General features: G+C 38.9%; 2 long non-coding RNA genes across 4 annotated transcripts; both read right to left on the bottom strand.

Moving 5' to 3' along the window:
- Positions 1 to 1,406: 1,406 nt before the first annotated feature.
- Positions 1,407 to 5,409, bottom strand: LOC133564510 (uncharacterized). Of its 2 annotated transcripts, XR_009809287.1 has the most exons (4): positions 5,011 to 5,409; positions 4,401 to 4,478; positions 1,775 to 1,846; positions 1,407 to 1,658 (listed from the first exon to the last, which is right to left on the bottom strand). It is a non-coding gene; the product is annotated as an uncharacterized LOC133564510 (long non-coding RNA). The 2 variants fall into 2 exon arrangements; XR_009809286.1 differs by lacking the exons at positions 4,401 to 4,478; positions 5,011 to 5,409 and having other exon boundaries at positions 1,775 to 2,017.
- Positions 5,410 to 5,438: 29 nt separating this feature from the next.
- On the bottom strand, positions 5,439 to 12,183 carry LOC133564511 (uncharacterized). 2 transcript variants are annotated; one of them, XR_009809288.1, is made up of 4 exons: positions 10,901 to 12,183; positions 10,231 to 10,365; positions 6,617 to 6,692; positions 5,439 to 5,699 (listed from the first exon to the last, which is right to left on the bottom strand). It is a non-coding gene; the product is annotated as an uncharacterized LOC133564511 (long non-coding RNA). The 2 variants fall into 2 exon arrangements; XR_009809289.1 differs by having other exon boundaries at positions 10,231 to 12,183.
- Positions 12,184 to 13,610: the final 1,427 nt, after the last annotated feature.

Here is a 13,610-nt window from a genome sequence, read left to right as displayed (position 1 = left end):
TGCCTTGTGCGCCCTTTTGTTTGTACCTATTGATAGTGAACAATTAAATATGTTCCTACCTTCACGCCTGGTCCGGAATAGTCAGTTTGCATCCCGGGAGAACAAACCCCGCCTCAAGCTGCGTCCCCCCCGTCATGACAAAATTTAAATACAAATAATGCAAGAAGAGACGTATCCACACTTTTCTTTTGTAATGTAAATCTCAACAGCTGATATGGACATCGACATCAACTATATGATTTGCCTGAGAAGCAGGGCAGGAAAAAAAAACAAAACAAAAAACAAAACAAAGTTTGAGAACCACTGATGTAGAAAACACAGAAAAAGGAAATAAGTGTGTTTTTGTCTCACTTATGGATTGTGGATGATGGACAAAAGTGCCGTTTTTCTTTAGTGATTGCAACATTTTTTAAATGGTAGCATTTTCCTGTGTGGCATGGGTTTAAAAAACAAAAATAAATTATACTGAAGCAACAGTAAATATACAGTAGTGGAAACTTTAAAGGTCGACAGATGAATCATAGATGAGTCACTGAAACATTTAAAGTATCATTGCCCAACACGGACTATAACTAACAGAAAGGGAGGATCTTGGGAATGCTTGAAAAATAAACTGCAGCTGACATCTTTGTTAGACAGATGCCAACGCTCTCGGAGGAGGAGAATCAAATAGATGAAATAGTTTGGGACGGGGATTTTCACACCCATCTGTCTCACTTGTTCCTTACACACACACACACACACACACACACACACACACACACACACACACACACACATACGTGTTTGGGTGACATATGGGGACTTATGACAAAAACGTGACATATGGGGACATGCCTTTCCAATGGTCCTACAGGCCTGGGAATCAGACGGTTAGTGAACCAGAATTTTAGAAACACAGTGGTCTATTGAGATTTTTGCAACTCTTTTGTTTTTTTCTGAACCTGATTTTTATGGTACATATGAGGACTTGTCAGGTTTAGGTGACAAATGAAGACCAGAGTGTTTAAGATTTCAAGTTTATGTGACATATGATGACCATGACGTCACCGAGTGTTTAAGATTTCAGGTTCATGTGACATATGATGACCATGACATCACAGAGTGTTTAAGATTTCAAGTTTGTGAAATATGACAACCATGACGTCACAGAGTGTTTAAGATTTCAGGTTCATGTGACATATGAGGCTAATGACATCAGAGACTTAACAAAACCACCTGAGTTGGTTTAGTTGATGTGTTGTCATTTAAAAAAAAAATCCCAATCCCATGCTACTGTAATCTAAAACCAAGAAGAGTTTAAAAGAAACATGGGTAAAAATGTAATTGTCGATTAAGTGTAACTGAATTGTTTTTGTGGATTTTGTCGCTAAGAATTATCTGGAATAAATACAAAACGCTTGCTGTTTATTTTGCTTTTTTAATTGCTGGTAACATACTCAAACTACCACAGAAGATGTGGGAAAACATTTTTTTTTCCTTTTTTAAATATAATTCTGTTATGGATGTAGTACTTGATGTCAAGCCAATCTCTGTCCTGTAGAGCTACTAGTTCTTTATGGAGGGAGGCTTCACAATCTTTTTTACCTGGTACTTTGTTGCCAGTTACAAAATGCAACATGTGTCATTCAACTGCTTCCACTTCTTCCCCTTTGCAGCTGTCATAAAGGAGACAAAATACAATTTCTTACTGAAGGAATAATGACTATAACACAGTGAAAAGGTGCAAAACGTAATATAATATTCTAGTAAATGATGTGGGTTATTTATTTACCCCGCTTTGGAGTGGACCAAGTGGAAGAAGCTTGAGACATACCCACTTCCAGCGATTTGTCCTGCTGTCAATCTGAAAGGAAGAATTAGAAAACTGTAAAAGTAAACATTTAACATATTGTGCTTTGTGAAGCAGCGGAGTATGTGTGTTGTCTGTCCATTTATGAATAATGCAGACCAGGAGTGTTGGCTGACTTCTTAACGTTTGCTTTCAGAGCGTGCATATCACAACATACAAGATGCCGTCATGGCGACACAACCTATCCCGGGCTACCGCGCATGCTCCTCACTCCTGTTGCATGCTGGGTAGGGTAGTTCTTTTTCCCCCTGGCTCATAACATTACAATATAGTACCATGTATATGTGTTCAGTTTATCAAAGCACCAAGCAAACAGATATGGTCATAATTATTTTAAGTGCACTACGCAGAATAAACACAACATTATTAATATTGCTACTAAGGATAATTTGATCAAAAATTCCCTAAAACAGCCCACTACCTATAATATAAGTTTTTTAAACATAAGATCCCTGATAAAAAAAAAATGTTTCTGCTGTTACCTCAGAAATTGCCTGTTCAGATGTTATGATTGTGGCTCAGAGATTTGTATGTAGATTATATTTATTTTCCATAACAAACAGGATAACTTAAATACCCTGGCAGTGGCAATAAGCTTAAATGTTTGTATTTACATTTTTGGAGTTGATTTTCATAAAATATGCTATTTAACTGCTACTGTTTAACAAGGACTGATTTAAATTGTGTTTGCACAACAAATGTTTTGGCGCTTTTGTTCATGTGGGAGAATATTCCAATAAAGGTGCACTACACACTACTTTTGAATTCATTATTGGGCTTTGCGTATACAATGCAGTTAATCGCGATTAATAAGAGAAATCAATCAATCAATCAATGTTTACTTATATAGCCCTAAATCACTAGTGTCTCAAAGGGCTGCACAAACCACCACGACATCCTCGGTAGGCCCACATAAGGGCAAGGAAAACTCACACCCAGTGGGACATCGGTGACAATAATGACCCAGTGGGACGTCGGTGATAGTGCGATTAACTTCGATTAAAAATTTTAATCGTTGCCCAGCCCTAATATATATACAAAAAAGTTGGGAAAATTGTGTTAGATGTAAATATAAACTGAATACAATGATTTGCAAATCCTTTTCAACCCATATTCAATTGAAAGCATTACAAAGACAACATATTTGATGTTAAAACTCAAACTTTTTTTTTTTGCAAATAATAATTAACTTAGAATTTCATGGCTGCAACACGTGCCAAAGTAGTTGGGAAAGGGCATGTTCACCACTGTGTTACATCACATTTTCTTTTAACAACACTCAATAAACGTTTGGGAACTGAGGAAACTAATTGTTGAAGCTTTGAAAGTAGAATTCTTTACCATTCTTGCTTGATGTAGAGCTTAAGTTGTCGTATTTTACGCTTCATAATGCGCTACACATTTTCGATGGGAGACATGTCTGGACTGCAGGCGGACCAGGAAAGTACCCGCACTCTTTTACTACGAAGACACGCTGTTGTAACACGTGGCTTGGCATTGTTTTGCTGAAATAAGCAGGGGCGTCCATGATAATGTTGCTTGGATGACAACATATGTTGCTCCAAAACCTGTATGGACCATTCAGCATTAATGGTGCCTTCTCAGATGTGTAAGTTACCCATGATTTGGGCACTAATACACCCCCATACCATCACACATGCTGGCTTTTGAACTTTGCGCCTATAACAATCCGGATGGTTATTTTCCTCTTTGTTCCGGAGAACACCACGTCCACAATTTCCATATATAATTTGAAATGTGGACTCGTCAGACCACAGAACACTTTTCCACTTTGCATCAGTCCATCTTAGATGAGCTCGGGCCCAGCGAAGCCCGCGACGTTCCTCTGTGTTGTTGATAAATGGCATTTGCTTTGCATAGTAGAGTTTTAACTTGCATTTACAGATGTAGCGACCAACTGTAGTAACTGACAGTGGTTTTCTGAAGTATTTCTGAGCCCATGTGGTGATATCTTTTACACACTGATGTCGGTTTTTAATGCAGTACATCGCTTACGTCCAGTGATTTCTCCAGATTCTCTGAACCTTTTGATAATTTTACGGACCCTAGATGGTAAAATCCCTAAATTCTTTGCAAAAAAAATGTTTAGCAGTTTTAACATCAAATATGTTGTCTTTGTAGCATATTCAACAGAATTGGGGTTGAAAATTCTTTGCAAATCATTGTATCCCGTTTATATGTACATCTAACACAATTTCCCAACTCATATGGAAACGGGGTTTGAATGTATTTATATATATATATATATAGCCTATTATTTGCGCACTATTTACAAGTTATGTACCAAAAACACGACCACCGAAAAAATACTTTGATCAATGAAAACAGCGCTGCAGAAACCGGCTGTAAACATCTCCTGTTTTGCTAAATATGAGTTCCAAACTCCCTACTGACTAACATGGATGTACCCTTACGAAAATGATGTCATATAAACTGATCTGTGAGAGATTAAAATTAATAAATGTCTTTCAAAATATAGGTTGGGTCAAATTTAGAGCAGATATAGTAAAAATAGACATGTAATAACCTGTTGGAGGGATGAAGTCGGTTTATGGCTGTCATCTGAATCTAGAGAATGTTGAGATAGAACCTCAACAGTTGGTTTCTGCAACAAAACACAAAAATATAATGTCATAACTAATTAATTATAACATTCTCACCACTTTTTGTTGATAAAAATCTGAGCATACAATGCCAGATAAAGGGTAAAAATGATTACAGAGTTTCAGCTCTTAGACAATTCATTAAGAATGTAACACACACAAAAATCTGGTTCAGAAAATATGAGGACCTGAATTGAGACACTCATTTTAAAGCTTTGACATTAACATTGTAACACACATTTTCTGGTTCAGAAAATATGAGGACCTTACATGAAACACACCTAAGTCTTTCTTGCTTCAAACAATATAAGGACATGACGAGTGCTCACATGTAGAATTTATGTTGTTGACTTGTAACATCTCCTGTTTTGCTAAACATGAGTTCTAAACTTCCTACTGACTAACATGGATGTACCCTTGCGAAAAAGTTGTCATATAAACTGATCTGTGAGAGATTAAAATAAATAAATGTCTTTCAAAATATAGGTTGGGTCAAATTTAGAGCAGATATAGTAAAAATAGACATGTAATAACCTGTTGGAGGGATGAAGTCAGTTAATGGCTCACATCTGAATCTGGAGAATGTTGAGATGGAACCTCAACAGTTGGTTTCTGCAACAAAACACAAAAATATAATGTCAAAACTAATTAATTATAACATTATCAGCACTTTTTGTTGATAAAACTCTGAGCATACAATGCCAGATAAATAGTAAAGATTATTACAGAGTTTCAGCTCTTAGACAATTAATTAAGAATATAAAACACACTAAAATCTGGTTCAGAAAATATGAGGACCTGAATTGAGACACTCATTTTAAAGCTTGGACATTAACATTGTAACACACACTAATCTGGTTTAGAAAATATGAGGACCTTATATGAAACACACCTAAGTCTTTCTTGGTTCAAACAATATAAGGACATGACGAGTGGTCACATGTAGAATGTATGATGTTGACTTGTAACATCTCCTGTTTTGCTAAACATGAGTTCCAAACTCCTTACTGACTAACATGGATGTACCCTTACGAAAATGTTGTCAAATAAACTGATCTGTGAGAGATTAAAATTAATAAATGTCTTTCAAAATATAGGTTGGGTCACATTTAGAGCAGATATAGTAAAAATAGACTTGTAATAACCTGTTGGAGGGATGAAGTCGGTTTATCGCTCACATCTGAATCTGGAGAATGTTGAGATAGAACCCCAACAGTTGGTGTCTGCAACAAAACACAAAAATATAATGTCAGAACTAATTAATTATAACATTAACAACCACTTTTGGTTGATAATATTCTGAGCATATAATTCTACATAAACAGTAAAGATTATTATAGCGTTTTAGCTCTTAGACTATTATTTAAGAATGTAACATTCACTAAAATGTGGTTCAGAAAATATGAGGACCTGGATTGAAACACTCATTTTAAAGCTTTGAATTAAACATTGTAACACACACTAATGTGGTTCAGAAAATATGAGGACCTTATATGAAACACACTGAAGTCTTTTTTAGTTCAAACAATATAAGTACATGACAAGTGATCACATACAGAATTCATGTTGCTGACCTGTAACATCTCCTGTTTTGCTAAACATGAGTTGTTATTTCCACACTGACTAACATGGATGTACCCTTAAAAAATGTTGTCATATAAACTGATCTGTGAGAGGTTAAAAGGATTAAATGTCTTTTGAAGTATAGGTTGTGTCAAGTTTTTAGCAGATATAGGGCAGCACGGTGGTACAGGGGTTAGTGCATGTGTGTCACAAATCGAAGGTCCTGAGTAGTCCTGAGTTAAATCCTGGGCTCGTGATCTTTCTGTGTGGCGTTTGCATGTTCTCCCCGTGACTGCGTGGGTTCCCTCCGGGTACTCCGGCTTCATCTTACCTCCAAAGACATGCACCTGGGGATAGGTTGATTGGCAACACTAAATTTGCCCTAGTGTGTGAATGTGAGTGTAAATGTTGTCTATTTGTGTTGGCCGTGTAATGAGGTGGCGACTTGTCCAGGGTGTACTCCGCCTTCCGCCCGAATGCAGCTCAGATAGGCTCAAGCACACCCCGCCACCCCAAAAAAGGGACAGGTAGTAGAAAATGGATGGATGGATGGATAGTAAAATAGTCAAGTAATAACCTGTTGGAGGGATGAAGTCGGTTTATCGCTCACATGAATCTGGAGAATGTTGAGATAGAACATCAACAGTTGGTGTCTGCAACAAAACACATAAAAATAATGTTAGAACTTATTAATTATAACATTATCAGCACTTTTTGTTGTTAACATTATGAGCATATAATGCCAGATAAATAGTAAAGATATTTATAGAGGGTTTCTGTCTCTTGTCCCGCTCATGTCTTGAGATGAACTTCCCTCGGTACTCGACCACAAAAGAACCTTTTTAAATTGATGCAAGAGCAAATACACCATATCCTGATAAAACAGTTTATCAATTAACAATGTTTGGAATATCTGTTTTAAAAAGCAATAATAATAGTCGTTACTTGACTAAAAATTCAATTACAAACAGAATTACTCTTTCATAAATGTAATTAATTATTAAATTAAGTACAAACCCCGTTTCCATATGAGTTGGGAAATGGTGTTAGATGTAAATATAAACAGAATACAATGATTTGCAAATCCTTTTCAAGCCATATTCAATTGAATATGCTACAAAGACAACATATTTGATGTTCAAACTTATAAACGTTTTTTTGGTGCAAATAATCAATAACTTTAGAATTTGATGCCAGCAACACGCGACAAAGAAGTTGGGAAAGGTGGCAATAAATACTGATAAAGTTAAGAAATGCTCATCAAACACTTATTTGGGACATCCCACAGGTGTGAAGGCTAATTTGGAACAGGTGGGTGCCATGATTGGGTATAAAAACAGCTTCCCAAAAAATGCTCAGTTTTTCACAGGAAAGGATGGGGCGAGGTACACCCCTTTGTCCACAACTGCGTGAGCAAATAGTCAAACAGTTTAAGAACAACGTTTCTCAAAGTGCAATTGCAAGAAATTTAGGGATTTCAATATCTACGCTCCATAATATCATCAAAAGGTTCAGAGAATCTGGAGAAATCACTCCACGTAAGCGGCATGTCTGGAAACTAACATTGAATAACCGTGACCTTCGATCCCTCAGACGGCACTGTATCAAAAACCGACATCAATCTCTAAAGGATATCACCACATGAGTTCAGGAACACTTCAGAAAACCCATCCATCCATCCATTTTCTACCGCTTATTCCCTTTTTGGGGTTGCGGGGGGCGCTGGTGCCTATCTCAGCTACAATCGGGCGGAAGGCGGGGTACACCCTGGACAAGTCGCCACCTCATCGCAGGGCCAACACAGATAGACAACATTTACACTCACATTCACACACTAGGGCCAATTTTTAGTGTTGCCAATCAACCTATCCCCAGGTGCATGTCTTTGGAAGTGGGAGGAAGCCGGAGTACCCGGAGGGAACCCACACATTCACGGGGAGAACATGCAAACTCCACACAGGAAGATCCCGAGGCTGGATTTGAACCCAGGACTGCAGGACCTTCGTATTGTGAGGCAGACGCACTAACCCCTCTGCCACCGTGAAGCCCACTTCAGAAAACCACTGTCACTAAATACAGTTTGTTGCTATATCTGTAAGTGCAAGTTAAAGCTCTATTATGCAAAGCGAAAGCCAATTATCAACATCCAGAAACGCCGCCGGCTTCTCTGGGCCCGAGATCATCTAAGATGGACTGATGCAAAGTGGAAAGGTGTTCTGTGGTCTAACGAGCCCAAATTTCAAATTGTTTTTGGAAATATTCGACACCGTTTCATCCGGATCAAAGGGGAAGCGAACCATCCAGACTGTTATCGACGCAAAGTTCAAAAGCCAGTATCTGTGATGGTATGTGGGTGCATTAGTGCCCAAGGCATGGGTAACTTACACATCTGTAAGTTACCCATCTGTTTGGAACAACATTTGCTGCCACTTAAGCGCCAACTTTTTCATGTACGCCCCTGCTTATTTCAGCAAGACAATGCCAAGCCACATTCAGCACGTGTTCAGCTTCATAAAAAAAGAGTGCAGGTACTTTCCTGACCGGCCTGCAGTCCTATCAAAAATGTGTGGTGCATTATGAAGCGTAAAATACGACAGAGGAGACCACGGACTGTTGAAGGACTGAAGCTCTACATAAAACAAGAATGGGAAAGAATTCCACTTTCAAAGCTTCAACAATTAGTTTCCTCAGTTCCCAAACGGTTATTGAGTGTTGTTGAAAGAAAAGGTGATGTAACACAGTGGTGAACATGCCCTTTCCCAACTACTTTGGCACGTGTTACAGCCATGAAATTCTAAGTTAATTATTATTTGTAAAAAAAATTATTCCGTTTGGATTTACATCTAACACAATTTCCCAACTCATATGGAAACGGGGTTTCTAATTAATGTGTTACTTGAAAAAGAAAAGTTTTAAATATCTAGCATATGCAGTTGAGAGACATTTCACGAGAGCAGAGTGTGTGTGTGCCTTTAAAAAGCTGTGCCTTTTGCCAAGTGGGACGTCAGCGCCCAGACATAGCAGAATAGTTCAGCTGTATTTTTTAGCTTAGCAGTGGCAGTTAAGATAGTTCTGTTGAATGTTTTTGTTTGCGTGTGGATGAGGCCTCTTTCTATTTGATATCGTGTTCGTAATTACTTCCGGGGGTTGCTTTCATTATTAATAAGATATTACCTGCACTAAATCTTTTGTGCTTCTAACGCTGTCTTGTTGACATACAATCACATCAAAAGTAGCATGCCACATTACATAAAACGCATCGTAACAGCGTTGTAGCGTACATAAAAGTTATTAGATTACTCGTTACCGGTAAAAGTAACAGCATTAGTAACATCGTTTTCATATACCGCTGTTATACCATCCATCCATCATCTTCCGCTTTTCCGAGGTGGGGTCGCGGTGGCAGCAGCCTAAGCAGGGAAGCCCAGACTTCCCTCTCCCCAGCCACTTCGTGTAGCTCTTCCCGGGGGATCCCGAGGCGTTCCCAGGCCAGCCGGGAGACATAGTCTTCCCTACGTGTCCTGGGTCTTCCCCGTGGCCTCCTACCGGTTGGACGTGCCCTAAACACCTCCCTAGGGAGGCGTTCGGGTGGCATCCTGACCAGATGCCCGAACCACCTCATCTGGCTCCTCTCGATGTGGAGGAGCAGCGGCTTTACTTTGAGTTCCTCCCGGATGGCAGAGCTTCTCACCCTATCTCTAAGGGAGAGCACCCCTACACGGCGGAGGAAACTCATTCCGGCTGCTTGTACCCGTGATCTTATCCTTTCGGTCATGACCCAAAGCTCATGACCATAGGTGAGGATGGGAACGTAGATCGACCGGTAAATTGAGAGCTTTGCCTTCCGGCTCAGCTCCTTCTTCACCACAACGGATCGATACAACGTCCGCATTACTGAAGACGCCGCACCGATCCGCCTGTCGATCTCACGATCCACTCTTCCCCCACTCGTGAACAAGACTCCGAGGGGCCATAGAGGTCGGGTGCATTGTGAGCTGGGCGGCAGCCGAAGGCAGGGCACTTGGCGGTCCGATCCTCGGCTACAGAAGCTAGCTCTTAGGACGTGGAACGCTGTTATTCCAAACACTTCTAATTAAAGCCATATAATACAACCTCTATTAGACAGTAAGGAAATGATCCAAATGAGATGTTGATACAGTTACCATTGACATGTTACATAACAAGACATACCTTTCCAATCACTGATCCACTGGGCCTTAAAACAAGACTTGTCACATCCAGATCACATAAACTCGGTGGCTTCAGCCTCAGGATTACGTCTCGCTCTTCTTTTGGGCACGATGTCTATATCATGTGTTGATGCGCCTAACGAATCCACACATAAAAATGAAAAAAGTCAGTGACACAGAAATAAAACAAAGAACTAAACCCTTCAAAAACTGTTAAATTTAGGCTCAATGCAGACATGAAGCTTCTCAAACAAAGTACTAATGTAACAATATCAGTAACATGCCAACTCCACAGTGCTTATCAGCTTGAAATATTTGTATTTGAGAAAAAGTATAAACAATATGAAGAACTCTAGTCTGTCTTGTTTAAAATTAAGACAAGGTTTACTTGCATAGTGATCAAGGGTGATGGGTCAAATGCAGAGAATAATTTCACCACACCTAGTGTGTGCCAATCACTGCTACTTATAATCTTCATTGCAACTTTAAAAAAAAAAAATTTAAATGCCTTGGCCTTGGCCCAGAACTGAAATGCTTTATTTAACCTCATAAAATCAAATCTGGTTGCAATTAATAACAAAAAACATTTTACTGTTCTTTATAATGAACTATTTTCCTATGTTAAAAAACATTGGTCTATTTAATTACGTTAAACTCCATTTTATGCTCACCTGATTCAACCATGCTGCCGAAGACTGTCAAAGATGGGATGTGGCCAAGATAGATGTCCCCCTCTGATGCTGCAGGTCCCGGAAGTGATGTTCACTGAGCGCTCTGTTGTGCTCAAAATCGTGTGTGAAGTTTTGTATTTCGATTATAAATGGTCCTTTTGGAAAACCCTTTTTATATATATATTCAATATTAAGTGTGATACGTGAGCTGTATAACTTCCAAGATGAAAATAGTTAACTAGTGATTTAGCCCTCTGTTAGGAGCAGACATCATCCACTGGCCAATCAGGCAGCGCCTAACTGAAAATTGGACCAATCAGACGCCGAGACTCTTCAGAGTGGGCGGAAGTAAGCATCTTGAACACAATGTGAAGTGAATACCTCCAAAAACAATCCCCAATTGAATCCAAAATTTGTCCCAAAGATAAAAATACCAAAATCATGTGCTATTGTAACCATTTGAAAATATTAAATACTGGATGTAGTTTGAATTCCATTTGAATTATCGCCTTTGTCTCAATCAAGGTTGAAGGTTTTTTTTCAGGCACATTTAAAGTAATTATTGTGCGGCATTGTATTTTAGACAACAGAATAGAAAAAAGCCCAATACAGTAAAATACTGAATCAAACCGATTAAATCATCACCATAATCCCTTTATTATTGATTGTCCAGCACAAATCCTCTCCAGATAAACCAAATGAATAGATAAAACTAACATAAAAAAGGTTGAGATCATCAGATCAGTTGAAAATGTGTTATTTGATTTAGAATTCAAAAGTATGTTTATTGCTGTAATGATTAGATGTTTTTCAAATGTTGGAGTGTGTGAGTTTCTGACCCACATGACATATGAGGACATATGACATATGAGGACAAGTGTGTGTGTGTGTGTGTCATAATAGCAAAGATGGCCACTAGGGGCAAAATCGAAGGTGACCAAAAAAATTAAACACACTTTCACACACTTTTTCTGAAAATTTGACAAATGAAGACTTTAGAGATTTTTGGTCTGGGAACATGCTGGGAGGGTCTAGAACACGATAGCATTGCGGGAAATATGGGGACATGGAAAATGTCCCCATATTTCAACAGGTCCTCATATGTAAGGTGAAATTTCATAAAAATGTCCCCATATGTCACTTTGACAAACGCACACACACACACACACACACACACACACACACACACACACACACCCACACACACACACACACACACACACACACACACACACACACACACACACACACACACACACACACACACACACACACACACACACAAAACAAGCTGTTGGACAGAACATGCACATGTATCATTTTTCCTCCACATTTAATGGTGCAGCAACAGGTGTTAATGCACCGAAAGCCGTAACGAAGTAGTTTGGCAGCCCAGTTTTATGTTCAATGTGCAGTTACACCATGATATACACTGAGGTTCATAGTTGGTGAGGCACTGACTTTTATTAAAAAACTTTAATGTATAATTAATGTTGATACTCACTGTACATTATGAACATAAACAATAAGGAAATAAATAAAATGTTAAATGTAAGTTAAAATTATGTCAAAAAATTTATATTCACACGTTTGTATTGATAAAATTGAAATCCATTTGTGGCCTGACCTTCATTTGTATAAGTCGGGGGTCGGCAACCTGCGGCTCTTTAGCGCTTTTGAAAAATGTCTGAAAATGGAAAAAAGATGGGGGTAAAAGTATTTTTTTAAATTTCACAAACCTTCCTAATTGTTAGAAAGCCCACTGTTTAATTTGTCTGTGTTTATGCTTCACTGATGACAGAGTATTTTGCGAGCGCCCTTTTGTCGTCCTAATTTCAGCGGCCCCTGAACTCACCGCTGTGTGGACTATGACTCAATTGTTTGTCTACATGACCAACTTTCTCCAACGCTGCCACAGAAAGATGTGTTTTACGCCACTTCTTCTTTCTCTCATTTTGTCCACTAAACGTTTTATACTGTGCATGAATACGCAAAGGTGAGCTTTGTTGACGATATTGACCTGTCGGAATGCTAATCAGGCATATTTGGTCAGTGCATGACTGCAAGATAATCGATGCTAACATGCTATTTAGGCTAGCTGTATGTACATATTGCATCATTATGCCTCATTTTGTTACGGCGGGGTTGCAGCTTGCTGCAAGGTTGGTTCCCCCGGGATGCAAACGGAACACTCTGGACAGGTCTTGCAGGTAGGAACATGATTTAATTCTCAGAACAAAATCAAAGCACTACCAAGAACAGAAAACAAGTCGAAAGAAAACACATGCCAATCGCACTCAAAGCTAAACACTTAGCATGGGATAGGAGACAAGCAAAACTTACGTAACAGGAGCGTGAAGCAAACAAAGAAGCGAGGTCGACTGACATGCAAAGGCAGGCTTGAATAATGCCTCTGATTAGTGATCGGGGAACAGGTGAGCATCCCAAACACCAATAAGAGGCAGGTGAAAACAATAGACAACTATGGTAACCAAAACAAACTCAAGGGTACACAAAACAGAAACTGAGGGAGTCCAAAACTAACAGAAAATAACAAAATATGATCAGGGCCACGGATCATGACACATTTGTAGGTATATTTGAGTTATTTGAATTTTCCTTACTTATGTCCTCTGTGCATTCAATTCATATTTACATCATCTGTATGTAATATTGTCTGCCATGTTGTTCCAAACCAGGGAAAACGTTA

This window comes from Nerophis ophidion, linkage group LG13, assembly GCF_033978795.1.
Source record: "Nerophis ophidion isolate RoL-2023_Sa linkage group LG13, RoL_Noph_v1.0, whole genome shotgun sequence".
Classification (NCBI taxonomy): Eukaryota; Metazoa; Chordata; class Actinopteri; order Syngnathiformes; family Syngnathidae; genus Nerophis; species Nerophis ophidion.
This window is presented reverse-complemented; position numbering and strand designations above follow the sequence as displayed.